This window comes from Enhydra lutris, unplaced genomic scaffold (genome assembly GCF_002288905.1).
Source record: "Enhydra lutris kenyoni isolate GAN:26980312 unplaced genomic scaffold, ASM228890v2 scaffoldscaffold1, whole genome shotgun sequence".
Classification (NCBI taxonomy): domain Eukaryota; kingdom Metazoa; phylum Chordata; class Mammalia; order Carnivora; family Mustelidae; genus Enhydra; species Enhydra lutris.
In genome coordinates, this window is record NW_019154085.1 from 103,321,489 (window position 1) to 103,336,159 (window position 14,671).

The 14,671-nt window shown below is 42.4% G+C and overlaps 1 pseudogene; it reads left to right on the forward strand.

Moving 5' to 3' along the window:
- Positions 1-2,520: 2,520 nt before the first annotated feature.
- Positions 2,521-3,231, forward strand: LOC111140939 (annotated as a pseudogene).
- Positions 3,232-14,671: the final 11,440 nt, after the last annotated feature.

Genomic DNA, 14,671 nt, shown 5'->3' on the forward strand with positions numbered 1-14,671 from the left:
GGAGGTGACATCATGAGATCAAGCCCCATATGGGGTTCTGTGCAGGCCTGGAGTCTGCTTGTCCCTCCCCATCTGCCTCCCCCACCCCTCCACATGCACCTGCTCACTCTTTCTCTCTCAAAGATTTCAGTATAATTCCATTCAAACATTTCACACCTATTAAATTAAATATAGATGTATATTAAAAACTCAATAATCGTGGCTATATGTAAAATTTATAATTGCTTTAAGTAAAGAATATACTTCTTCTATGTTCACAAACTACATAAAATATCGATCATATTCTTTCCCCAAAAGAAATGTTTTGAATTATTCTAAAAAGTAGAGATCATGTAACTATAAAATAGAGGCCACATTCTCTAATCATTATCTTAATAAAATTAGAGGCATATAATTTTTAAAAATGGCCCAAATCTTAACTACTCAGAAATTAAAATATCTAATCTTAGAAAAATCCTTAGATTGAGAGAGAAATCAAAAGGGATATTGCAACTTCTGAAGAAGTCAATTAAAAGAACACTTTATACATAACCCATGGTCAGACAAAGTCATACTGGTAAAAATTAATAGTGTTAAATGTCTTATTTATTTAAAATTAACATCAAGACAGTTCAGAGTTCAAGGAATTAAAACCAATAAACAAAAGACATTTTTAAAAATCTAGAATAAGAAACTCATCAAGACAGAAGTTGAAACTAAAGAAATAGGAAAACATTTCAAATAAGAGAGAGTGACAATAAGTCTAAAGCCAAGTACTTTGAAAACACAACATCATGAAATATGTCTTCACAAATTTGATTAAGGAAGAAAGAGCTTAGTAATGTGAAAGTAAGCAAAAACACAAATGCAAGAAAAATTAAAATACAAGAAATTAATATATGCAACTTTTGGGCAATGATTTTAAAAATCTAGAAGAAATGGATGATTTCCTAGAAAACGCAAATTACCAAAATTTACACCAGAGGAAGCAGAACACTTGAATAGCAATTATGGTAGAAGAATTGCGAAAGTGACAACTATGACTTAGTAAATAATCAGGACCTAATAAAGTCACAAGTGATTTTTACCTGACACTGACATAGCAGGTCAGTGTCGGGTAACCTACTCTTGACCCTATGAGAAGATGGAGAGCTCTCTTGATTTATTTTATGATGACAGCATAACTTTAATATCCAAAACTGAAAAGGAGACTATTTTATAAAAGGCATAGGCCAATCTCACATATGTCTCTAGAAGGGAACAGTCAATCTAAACTATGAGTGAGTAGCCTCTAATGATGCGTCAAAAGAAAAATAGGCCAAACTGAAGTAGGGTTTATTCAGGGAATGCAGACTAGCTCCATATCTGGAAGTTTATTAACATTATCCAGTGTAGCAATACATGAATGGAAAAATTATGTGATCCCGTCAGTAAATGCTTAAAGAACACTTGATATCAAGTCTGTAAAACCTAAGTAAAATAGTAAACTAAATTACTGAAATATGAATACAATAATGACTTAATTATAATAAATGCACCAAAGAATTAAATACTAGGTTACACAAATACAACAAAAGATAAAGACATTATTAATCTGAATGCCAAATGCCTAAAAATATTTAGATTGGAAGTTAGTAACAAGACAGAGATGCTTGCTCTCATTATAATTACACAAGTATTTCATTCTGGTAAATGAAATGAGCCAAAAAATACTATAAACATTAGAAAAGATAAGATAAAATGTCCTCTTTTTATGCTGAGGGGATTACTGAATTTCTAGAAAATTCAGTAGGCTCTAATTAGAAACTTACCAAAGTGTATAAGAGAATTTGTTAAGGTAGCAGGATTCAAGGTAAATATACAAAAAGCAATGGTTTCTATTCCAGCAATGTATATGACAAATGAAAATGAAAAAAAGTGTTCCATACACAAACTAGAAAATGCTAAGGAATGAGGTTAATAAGAAAGGCAAAGACCAACGTGAAGAAAATTGTAAGATTTTATTAAAAAACATAACTATAAAGTAAGATCAGAACAAACAGAGACAGATAAAATATTTTCAGATGGAGAGACTTGGTATCATGCCAATTTGATTTTCCCAGAATCAGTATCTGTAAATATAGTATAATTCCCATTCAAATCCCAATAGAATTATTTGAACTGGATAAAATGATCTTATGCTTTATATTTTATTTTATTTTATTATGCTTTATATTTTTAAAAAATGTCTGAGACTATATATATATATACTTGGTATATTTAAAAAAAAAAAACAACAGAGAGCCTTACCAAATATCACACACAACATGCTATAAAGTTCCTATAAACAAATTAGTGTGTTACTTCCATAAATGTAAATAAATAGGTCTGTGAAGCAGAAGAGAAAATCCAGAAATATAATATGAGGAATTTGAGAGGCAGGGTGGGGGGTTGTGGTGTAGGGAAGGAAAAAATGAAACAAGACAGGATGGGGAGGGAGACAAACCATAAGAGACTCTTAATCTTACAAAACAAACTGAGGGTTGCAGGGGGTTGTGCGGCATGTGGACACTAGGGAGGGTATGCTGTGAAAATGTGTAAGCCTGATGATTCACAGACCTGTACCCCTGGGGCAAATAATACATTATGTGTTAATAAAAATAAATAAAAAATACTTAGATGAGAAAAAAATCCAGAAAAAGATTATAAAATAAGCAAGAAATAAAACAATAAAGTTGGTATTTCAATTTGTGAGAAATAAAAACAAAAATAAATTTCAGCTCTTTTTGTCTCCGGCTGCCCTAGCGAGAGGAGCCGCCGCCGCCATACCGGCCCACCTGCAGCGGATGGTCCTGCGGAACTGCTCCAGCTTCCTGATCAAGAGGAACAAGCCGGCCTACAGCACTGAGCCCGACAACCTGAAAGCCCTCAACTTGTTTGGCTACAACGGGCTGATTCACCGCAACACCACGGGCGTGGATTCAGCGACCGAGGCAAGGGCGTGGTGGTGGTCAGGAAGTGCAGATCCGGCCAGCGGAAACCTGCCACCTCCTACATGCGGACCACCATCAACAAGAACGCCAGGTCCACCCTCAGCAGTGTCCCGCACATGATCCGCAAGAATAAGAGCCGCCCAGATCTGCGCATGGCTGTCATTCGCGGAGCCAGTGCCATCCTGCGTAGCCAGAAGCCTGTGATGAGGAGGAGGAAGCTGGCCCGCCCCACCAAGCGCTCCTGAGCCCCTGCCCTCACCTGCAAAGCAGTAAAGCAGTCAGCCTCTAAATTAATTAATTAATTTATTTATTTATTTATTTATTTATTTCAGATGGCTTAATGATTTAAAATGTGAAAAAAATAAAAATTACATCCAAGAGTGTATGTCTTTAATCTAGAGACAAGGCGACCATCCAAATTGAAGCTAGAAAGCCAGAAGTTTATTTATTTATTTATTTGAGAGAGAGAGCTAGAGCATGAACAGGAGGGGCAGAGGAAGAGGGAAAGAGAATCTCAACAGACTCTGTGCCAGCAAAGAGCCAGACGTGGGGCTCAATCTCACAATCCTGAGATCACTACCTGAGCCGAAACCAAGAGTCAAAGACTCAGCCAACTGCGCCACCCAGGTGCCCCTAGAAAACCAGAAGTTTTAAAAGCAGAACAGAGTGATCAAAAACTTACATACAGTAAGAAGTACTAAAAATTAAGTCAATACATACAAATAGATTTGGGAAAATATTTGCAGTTAATAGATAGGGTTAAATCTATCATATGTAAAGAGTTTATACAAATTGACAAGAATTGGACAAACAACTGATAGGAAAATAAGGAAAGAAACTAAGAAGATAATAATCTTCAAGAGAGCAGATTTAAATGATCAACAAACAGTAAATGTATATAATTCTGAAGCAGTCAGGGAAATGTAAATTAAAGTAGCAGTGGTGATGTAGGACATGGTGACTATAGTTAATACGATTATATTGCATAATTAAAAATTGTTAAAAGAGTAGATCTTATAAGTTCTCATCACACACAAAATTTTGCAACTGTACACGGTGACTGATGTTAACTAGGTTTATAGGGGTGATCATTTTGCAATATATACAAATATTGAATCATTACATTATACACCTGAGACTAATACAATGTTATATGTCAATTATACTTCAGTAAAAGAAGTAACAATGAGCCATCACTTTATAACTACCAGGTATGCAACAATTAAAACACTGGAAATGTCTTCCGCTGGTTTCTATGTGGAACTGTAATTGATGACAGCTATTTTGGAAAGTGATCTGGCAGCATCTATTAAAATTAAGATATTAAAATTAGGAGCATTTCATTTCTCAGAGTTTATCTCACAAAAATGAAAGCACCTGTATGTAAGGACATATATAGAAGAATATTTATTGCTTGTACAGAAAAAAAAGGAAATTCCTGTCAATGAGGAATAGATAAATAAATTATGGCACATTTTTCATAGGACAGCCTGTTATGCAAATATTTAACAGGGTGCTTTAGACCTATGACAAGTGACCTATGAGATGGAGCTCCAAGCTAGAGTGATTTTCATGAGTTACTTTTTTTTTTTTTTTTTTGGTGAAAAAATTTATTTTTAGAGTTAGCCAAATGGACTCAGTTTAGATTATCCCAATTTTGTTGGCAACATCCAAAGCATCATAGGTTCCAGTCGAACATACACCTTCTTCTTGCCATCAGGTCTGATCAAGGTGTTGACCTTGGCTATATCAATGTCATAGAGCTTCTTGAACAACCTGCTTGATCTGGTGCTTGTTGGCCTTGACCTCCACAATGAACACAAGTGTGTTGTTGTCTTCTATATTCTTCATGACTGACTCGGTAGTCAGGGGGAATTTGATGATGATGACATAGGGATCAAGCTTGTTTCTCTCCTGGGGGTGATATTTCAAGGATATTTGGGCTGCTCTTGGAAAAGTAGTGTCTTGGGTCTTTGGGCCATAGGCGACTATAGATCGTTTCTTTGTGACTGTGGGATGTCTTTCAATACCGCTTTCTTGACCTTTGAAGCCTTTGCTTTGGCTTCAACTTTGAGGGGGCAGGGGCTTCCTTCTTCCCCTTCAGCGCCATCTTCGTGAAAGGGATTCTTGAGTTACTATTGAAAAAAAAAAAAAAGATAAAGTATGTAAGGTTAATGAAGAACATTGACCAAAAAACCCAATAATGTGCATGTATGGTGATTTATGTGTCTATGAAACCATTATATTTATGCATGCATGTAAAATTATGAGTGTGCATACAAAAATAAATTTATTACCAAGTATTATAAAATAACAAGGTGTAGGAGTGTGCACAGGAAGGAAAGATGACTTTTGAACTGGCTGAACAACCACAGGGTTGATGCACATATCAGAATTAATTTGGGAGGATGATTGAGAGCTCTGCTTTTGCTCTGGTTCCAGTTCTTGTCACCATCTTGGTCATGACATTGGAAAGATACAGAAACTATGTTGGTTACACTTGCAGATAAAGGAAAGAAAGATGAGATAGCTCTTATGTTTGACATCAGAAATAAGATTCAAAACAAGCCAGAAGACTTAGCCCAGAGCTATAAAATGAACATTAACCATGATAACTATGAAGTCTTGCATCTAAGTTTGAATGTATCCATTTCCTTAAACTATCTGTGTAGTAATTATCAGTTTCTGGTCTGTGAGTTCCATGAAGTCATTGACTCTGTCTTATTTATCTTTAAGTCCCCACTACCGACTACCCAGCATTGTGCCTGGCCCATAATTGTACAGGACAGAGCCTGGATAGGGTCAGGGGGCCCAGGAGAGATGACATAGGAGGCCAACCTGCACGGAGGAAAGCAGAACACACATGAGGGGCACTTGCTGTTGTTAGACTCCATGCAGGGGTGCATTTTAACCTCCTAAGAGTCCTGCAGAGTAATACTGATACACTTCACAGATTAAGAAAGTAAGGGTCAACTGGGTAGTTACTTATTCCAAATCACAAAGGATTAAAAAGGAAGAAAAGGGAAGAAGAGGGGTGCCTGGGTGGCTCAGTGGGTTAAAGCCTCTGCCTGCAGCTCAGGTCATGATCCCAGGGTCCTGGGATCGAGCCCCACATCAGGCTCTCTGCTCGGCAGGGAGCCTGCTTCCTCCTCTCTCTCTCTGCCTGCCTCTCTGCCTATTTGTGAGCTCTCTCTCTCTCTCAAATAAATTAAAAAAAAAAAAAGGGAAGAAGAGGGATTTGAACCCAGGGTTTCCCCGACTCCAAAATATCCTCGCCAAAACTGGTAGGAGAGCAAATGTTATTTTAAAATCACAGGCACTTAGAGCTGGGAAATCACAGGGGTGAGAAGTCTGGGCACAGCCGGGGCGCGATGCCTGAACTCTGGGCACCGCTCAGCCGCTGCCACCACCACCACCGCTACCATCTTTAACCAGAGCAGCTTTATTCTTTTTTGCTTTATACCTTGTGAGAATTGTTTAATTCTTTGCAAGACTCCATTTGAATAAACAATTCCCTCAATGGGGAAAAAAAAGAGCTTAAAACCAATGATCCCATGCATCCCCGGGTTGATCTTGATTACATACGTGAGCAAAATGGAATTCCAAGAAGAGAGCAAATTGTTTGATTTCTCGAGGTCCAGTCAGGGCTGGCCCCAGACTGTCCAGCAGCCTGGGTTTCTCCTGTGGCCGGTGGCCTCCAGGGGTGGAAGACAGGGGTGCAGGCTGTTCTCAGTTGGAAATGCCACAGGGCAGCTATCCCTCCGCTCCTCCGCCCAGACTGCCCAGTCCCCACTCCTATTACCCACACAGCTGCTTTTCCTGTCCTTCCTCTGGGGGAGGGCCAGGGGCTTGCCATAAGGGGTCTGTCAATCTTTCCCTGAGTGCATCCACTTTTCCAGAAGGCCGTGCTCCCCCCAGATGCTTAAAAGCCCATTCGGGGCCCCCTGTGGGGTGTCTGAGACTGCCCCACACCAGGAAGTGGTTCAGTTGTTTCTTGGTTGCTTTCCTGCCTGTGCCTACATGACGAAACAGTGCTGGGTCAGCGCTGTTCACCCACTTTCCCTCCCGCCAGGAGGCTGGCCTGGTGACCCAGGCAGGCCCTCTCCCCTCCAGCCACCGAGAAACATCACCAGCTCTGTCTCAACCATTGCATTGTCTCCCTGCTCTTCTGGAAGCAGACAGCCTCAGACACTGAGAAGGACCCCCAGGTTTGAGGCAGCAAGCCTGATTGTGGGAGTCTGCTCCCTGATATTACCATCTATGGGGAGTTGTTGGAGTAAAACTCCTTTCACACAGGAAATTTAGGATTAGCAATACATTACATCCCTATGACTTGCTTATTTTATAACTGGAAATGTGTACCCATTGACTCCCTTTGGTCATTTTCAATTATACATTTTAGAGAGAAGTTTACCAATTCTGTTTCTGTGATGGTGAAAATACCTCGCTTCTATGCTATTCAATACGGTCACTGCTAGCTGCGTGTCGCTTTGAGGAGTTGACATGTGATCAGTCCAACTGGGGAACTGAACTTTTAATTTTATTTCACTTTAATTACCTTCAGTTTAAATATCCACATGTGGCTAGAGCTAACAACACAGAACTAACTGGATTGGTTTCAAACAGATAAAATGGTGTTCCTCCTTTCCATAAATGTTCATAGCAGTATTGTTTATAAAAGCCACAAGGTAGAAGCAACCCAAACTTCATTAACAGCTGAATGGATAAATAAAATTTACCTTAACCACACAATGGAATGGTGGGATAGTATTCAACCACAAAAAAGGAATGAACTACTGACATGGATGAAACTGGAAAACATTAGGCTAAGCAAGAGAGGTCAGACACAAAAGGCCATATTTGATTCCATTCATAGGAAATGTCCACACTATACAAATCCATAGAGACAGAAAGCAGAGTAGTGGTAGTCCAGACCTGAGGCTCATGGGAAGGAATGGAGAGTGACCATTCCTTTTGAGGTGATTAAAATATCTTGCCCCTAGACGTCATGGCTGCCCAACATTGTGAATGTACTAAATGTCACTCATGGTAAAGTTTGCATTATACGTATTTTACCACAATAAAGCCAAACAAAATGAAAACAAACCAAAGACAGTATTCTCTCTTTTTATTCCTTTGGGAAAGGGGCTGAAGTCCTCTGACCTCAGTGGAAATCCAGCCCCCATGACATATTCATGCACCCCTTGCCACTTCCTACCCCCACCCCGAGGGCAGAAGACACCACCCAAGGGTGACATCTGAGCTTCTATCTCTGAAAGGACCAGAAAGAACCACACAGTGACAGGGGCGGGGAACAAGCCACCAGTTAGGGTTATCCTAGTCCTCCCAGGGGCATTGGGTAGGATCCTGGATAGGAAGCTGTGGCATGGCCTCCCTGAGCATCTAAGACATGGAAGCCCTGCCCCTGGGAGCCTGTCCTCCCATGCAGGACACCCAGGAGAGATGATTAACAGTCCTTTCTGTGGGCCCAGCTCCCACCAAGGGAAAGCATGTGCCTATTAATCTGGCAGGAGTGCTCTTTGCTTAGACATGCATTTGGAGCTGGCCCCCAACATTCATCGAGGATGCTGTGTGGAGCTCCTAACCTTTCCCTGCTGTCTGCTGGGAGCTGCCTCCCTTCACACACAAGGAGCTGACCAAAAGGACAAAGCACTGAAATTTAACTGAGTATGCCACTCAGGAAGTGGTGTGCTTTTAGAAAGGACTCAGAGAGGAGACCACGCTCCTAATCTCCCAAATCAATATTCACTGTCCAGGTGGATGAGACTGCCATGGGGGAGACCATCCCCCTGCCTGCCAAATGAAATAAATTGTGAAGTCACCTGGTCACAAGAGAAAAATGATCCCCAACCCAGGAAAATGCAGTCTTTGAAGGAAACACAGAGAGCTCAGCACTGAGAGGACCCTGGGCTGCTGCCCAGCACTATGTCCCCAAGCTGTCACGTGACCTTTCAACTTTCAAGTCTGTCGGATTGAGCCAGGGAGACTGTCCTGCTTACACAAGGATGGGCTTCTGAAATGAGACAGACCTGAGCTCAAATTTATCCCTGCCACCTACGATCTGTGCCACCTGTGATTAAAAGGTTCAGTCTTCCTAAGTCTGTTTGCTCATCTGTAACATGGGTAGAAGGAAGTCTATTTGACAGGGTTGTCATGGGAATCAAGTGACATAATAGCTTAGGAAACCATTAACACTATGCCTGACCCTTCGTAAGAAGTGCTCAACAAATAACACCTATTATTATAATTATCATACTGTCAAACACAGCTCTAGATGGGGAAGTGGTTTCAGAATATGTGTCCTGTTTGGCTAGGGTGACACGGTCTTGGAAGCACCACAGAGATAGGCAGAGAAGTTGGGAATGAGCCTTGGGCCACTACCACCAGCAAGTGGGGCGAAGTCCTACTATGTTCTATCCTGTGTCCCACCTTGGGTTCTCAAAATGGGTCCCAGTTGCTCAAGAAACGGACCCTTAGCCACCCAGAAAAGTTTTCCTGTGGATTCTTTTTATAGATTGAATGTGTGTGCCCTCCGATATTCAGAAAACCACCCCCCATCCAAGGGGATGGTATTCCGAGCAGGGACCTGTAGAAGGGAATTAAGTCAGGAAGGTACAGCCTCATAAATGGGATACTGTCCTTATAAAAGGGACCCTGAGAGCTCCCTCACCTCCTTCCACCATGTGGAGATACAGAGAAAAGGTTGCCTTCTGAGAGCCAGGAAATGTGTCTTCACCAGACATCCAGTCTGCTGGTGTCTTCCTCTTGGACTTCCCAGCCTCCAGAACTGTGAGAAACAAAGGTCTGCTGGTTAAGCCACCAGCGTGTGGTATTTTTGTTATAGCAGCCTGCATAGACCAGGACAGCCCTAGAGATGGTTCTGCTAATTGTCCAGAATGTGGGTCCCTACTTCTGTGGCTCACCTCTTCCTCCCCCGTTCGGACTCCCTGGCTTCCCAACTCTGCTCCCCACCACCCTGCTCAGATGACCCACCTTGGATGCACTTCTCTGCTTATACCCCTGCTTAGTTCTTTGGAATCTCATGGGACCCACCCTCTAGCTTCTTCAGCTTGGGTGCAAGACGGAAACAGCCTCCTTTGCCATACCCCATCCTACGGGACTTGAGCCAGCCTCGAAGGCTGCCCACCCTAGATCTCAGTTTCCCCCCTTCATCAAATAAGCATGTAGAACTTTCCCTCCAGCTTTGACATTCTGTGATTCTAAATTTTATTATTGGTCCATATGGAATTTCTGCTGTTCTTCTTTTGTAGATTGCAACCTGTGAAATCAACCAGGACACAGGTGGTTCTGCTGGGATGAGTCACTCTGGGGCAACTGAAACCCCAGATTAATTAATTCTTCTCCAAGTGTCTCCCATTTATCTCACCTCCATTAACCTTTGGGTCTGTTTATTGTGAGAAGCCTGAGCCGGATTGAAGCAGGATGATTCCTGCCCAAGGCATCAGTCAGTTGCCTGGGGTTGTCACTGGGGAGTAAGAAAAGCTGGGTGGAGAGGTCAGCAGAAGCCAGGGCTCAGAGATTGTCAGGGCAGGGACCCTTCTGCAGCTGCCTCATAGGTATGGAAAGTGAGACATCAAGTCCTTCTCTAAAACACCATCCTGCCACCCCACTCCAGGTGTCAGGGTCCCTTAGGGATCTCCATTGCATCAAAAACTCTAGCAGCACTCTCCATTTGGTAGCCACTAGCCACAAATTTAAATGATTAAAGTTAAATATATATTCAGTTCTCCATTAAAACTAACCACATTTCAGGAGCTCAGTAGCCACAGGTGGCTACTGGCTACCATATTGGACAGCACAGATAGAGAACATTTCCATCATCACAATGGAATACAATACTCCTAAGAGCATAGAAAAGGAAGCAAATGTTTCCCTGGCATCAGAAATACCAAAGTTGGCAATAACAGGGCATCCTGAGGTCACACACCAGTCTACTCTGAAGATGCCCAGCATCTTACAACATCCCATATCTCCTCTTGGGTTCTGGTGGGCAGTTGGGCAATGCTGTTGTAGGGGGTGCTGTTCCTAACGTCAAGATCAGAAACTCAGAGTGATACCTGAAACCTCAGGCAGGCTTCTGTCTCATAGAGCTCTCTGGAAGAGTAGAAATGGGAGATGGCTCAGGGAAGGGAATTTACATATACTGAGCATTTTCTGCATGTCAGAGCTGTGCTAGATGTTTTACACATGTTGTTCATCTAATCCCTACAACTGAGCTGTGAGGTCAGGTATGCCATCACCCTCCTTAACGACTCCTTGAAGTCAAGGATGGCTGAGTTAATACTTTTCGAGTTCTTAGAACAATGTCTGGGATTTTGTAAGCACCATATAAGTGTTTGCTAAAGGAGAATGAATCCACCTTGGATTTCATATTCTAAGCAAGTTTGGGGCAGAGCAGGGGATAGAATCTGGCCTGCTGCCTCTACTCCAGGGCTCTTTCTGCAACACCCACTGGCTACAAAGCCTGAGAATAGGACACTGATTGTTTTGGGTCATCCCATTCCACTGTCCCAACCTCCTTTTTCCTCATCGTGGACAGTCTTTGCTAGCTGTAAACCATGATGCCTTCCCCGCCCTAACCAAGAGGTGGGTCTCTCTCTGCCAAGACTTTGATTTCCAAGCACAAAGACACAGTGATGGAAAAGCACCCCCACCCCTGGAGCTCCCTCACCCCAGCATCAGTGCCTAGAAAAGAGAATTGGTCAGGTTCTACTGCCTGGCTCCCCAGAGCCATCCTATGATCTGTTCTGTTCCCAGCCTTATTCTCCAACTACTTGCCAGTTTTTGTGAGATGCATGATAACCCTCCATTCAATTTCCTTTTTGATACAACCAGCCAGAGTTGTTTTCTGTAGCTCACCATCAGAGAAACTTGATGGATATTTTCAAAAGAATATGAAGTCACACAGCCCTGAAAAACATTAAGTAGGAGGAAGAAAGAGATGGAAGAAATTAGAATGGAAAAAGGAGTTGGGTCTCAGTAGTCATTTTTCTATGCCTTGATGATCCTAAATGATTCCTCACGGAAAGCTAGAAGGCATTGAAGAGTGACATGACCCACTGATTAACTGGTGTGTCTAATTCTTCATTGTCCTTATATCCACACCTTTTGTCATGTGGTTTTGCTCCCCATTGCAGTGAGGTAGATTTCTCTACTCCTGGGATTTGGGTTTGGCCATGTGACTTGCTTCTCCAGAATCATTAATTAGTGAGCATGACACTTTCAGAGGCTTAAAATATGCTTGCACATTTGGGCTTGTCCTCTTGTGCTTCTGCAGCTGCAGTGAGAATTCAGAGACCCAGGCCCTATGGAGCAGAGCTGGACCCAAATCTTATAGTCACCCCATTGAGCCAAACTTGGAGCAGCAGAATCCCAGCTAATCCACAGAAGCAAGAATGAGAGGGAATAATTGTTATTTTAAGCCACTGAGTTTGGGGACATTTTGTTACACAGCATTAGCTAACTGATACAAGTAGATTATAAACCAAGGTGCTAAAGAGCTCTCATAAACAGTAACATTTTTATGAATAATAACAACATTCACCCTTTTATTTATTTATGATATGTCAAGTCCTGGGTATTCACTTTGCATGTGCTAGTTCATGGAATCATCATCAACAGCCTTATAAGGTTAGTACTATGCTATTATTCTCATTTTATAGGCAAGGGCACTGAGGTTCAGACTTGATGAATATTGTCAACATCATACAATTAGCCAGTGGCTGTTCTGAAATGCAGACCCAGGCATGTCTGCCTCTACTTGTTGTACTTTTCATACCTCCTCCCTCCATCCCACCCCTTTCCTAGCTTTGCCACTGGATTTAGATGACTCTACCCAAGATATCCCAAGCCTGATATACAGAATTTTAGGCCCAAGGATTTTATTCCAGGAACCAGTACCAGGCAACATAGATAAGAAAATGTGCTCCATTTCTCACTAAGAACATGCAACTATTTGCTTAATGTTATCTCCTGCATTCCTTTTTTTTCCCCCTAAGATTTTATTCATTTATTTGAGAGAGAGAGAGAGAGAGAGAGAGAGCATGAGAGGGGAGAGGTCAGAGGGAGAAGCAGACTCCCTGCTGAGCAGGGAGTCCAGTGTGGGACTCAATCCTGGGACTCCAGGATCATGACCTGAGCCGAAGGCAGTCACTTAACCAACTGAACCACCCAGGCACTCCTCTCCTGCATTCTTTTTATATTCACAATTTAAAATGATAGCTCTGCTATTTTCTGTCTTCATCTCCTATACCAGGTTATTGAAAAGTACTGCAGATTTTCATATCTTATAAATATTGTGCCAATCTGTCCATTTCCTTCCACTCTTCCACTATCCTTCCCCTGAGTTTCATGATCCCCTCCTCCTGGCTCTCCATTTCCTCCTCGATCTATTCTCCACTCTGCAGCCAGAGTGATCTTCCAAAATGCAAACTGGACCAGCTTCTCCCTCTGTTTAAAGCACTTTAATGACCTCTCATTACTTTTAAAATAATGGAAAATTACCAGCATGTGGCCCGTGACTCCTGCATGACCTGGCCCCATCAACCTTTCCGGCACTTTCTCCCACCATGCTCTCTCTTACCTGCTATGCTCCAGACCCTATGTACCTTCTACTCCTCTCCAGATGTCCTGTGCTCCACACTTCCGTTAATCACAGGGACTTTGTACACACTCTTCTTACTGGAATATTCTTCCCACATCAACCTTTTCACCAGGTTAACTCTTACTCATCCTTCATATCACCCCTTGATCTCCCCCTCCCCAATCAGCATCCCCCTCCTGATTAAGTTACATTTCCTGCAACGTATCCTCCAAAATCTTCATTCTTCTCCTGTGTTGACCTCTCAGCAGCTGATTTTTATGCATTTGTTGTATGATTATTGGATTAAGGCTCCTCATCCCAACTGGGCTATTAGGGTGACGAGTGGAAGGCCCATGTCACTCATCACTCACCTTCTACCATCAGCCCTAGCACACTGCCAAGCACAATAAGTAGTGGGTGAATGGATGAATAAATAATTGGCTGTTACCCCTACTCACCCACAGCCATCACAGTCTTCCTCATCTCAGCCAGTAGAAGTCCATTGTTCCAGTTCCCCAGCCAGAGCTCTTGGACTCATTCTTGATTCCTTCCTTTCTCTCATACCCTGTGTCGGGTCCACCAGCAAATCCCATGTGTTCTATCTTTACCACACGTCCAGAATATAAGTACTTGTCACCTTTGCCAATGCCCACCTTGGCCCCAGTCATCATTGTCTTCCCCCTGGATTGTGGCGGTAGCCCCCTAACTGCCCTTCCCCTTCATCTCCTTGTCATGAGCCATATTTTTAACTGTTTTCCTTGTTTGTTGGCCATCTACCTCTCTACAATATAAGCTCTGTGAGGGCAGGGATTTCGTGTGCTTGTCCACTGCTGCATTCCCTTGGGCTAGACCCTGTATGGCACATAGTTGGATCGCTAGGGATATTTGTTAAATGGATTCACAAATATCATAGCTCGGTCAACCTTGCAAATCAGACAGCTAATGGCAGACACTAGGGAGTCCTGTCTCTAACATTCCTGCGGATTCTCGGGAAAGCCAAGCATGTGCTTAGCTGTTAAGTGCTTTTAATTTCACTCCTGCTTTGACTGCCTGAGGCCCACCCAACCAGAAGGTGACCCGCCCTGGTGCATCCAGC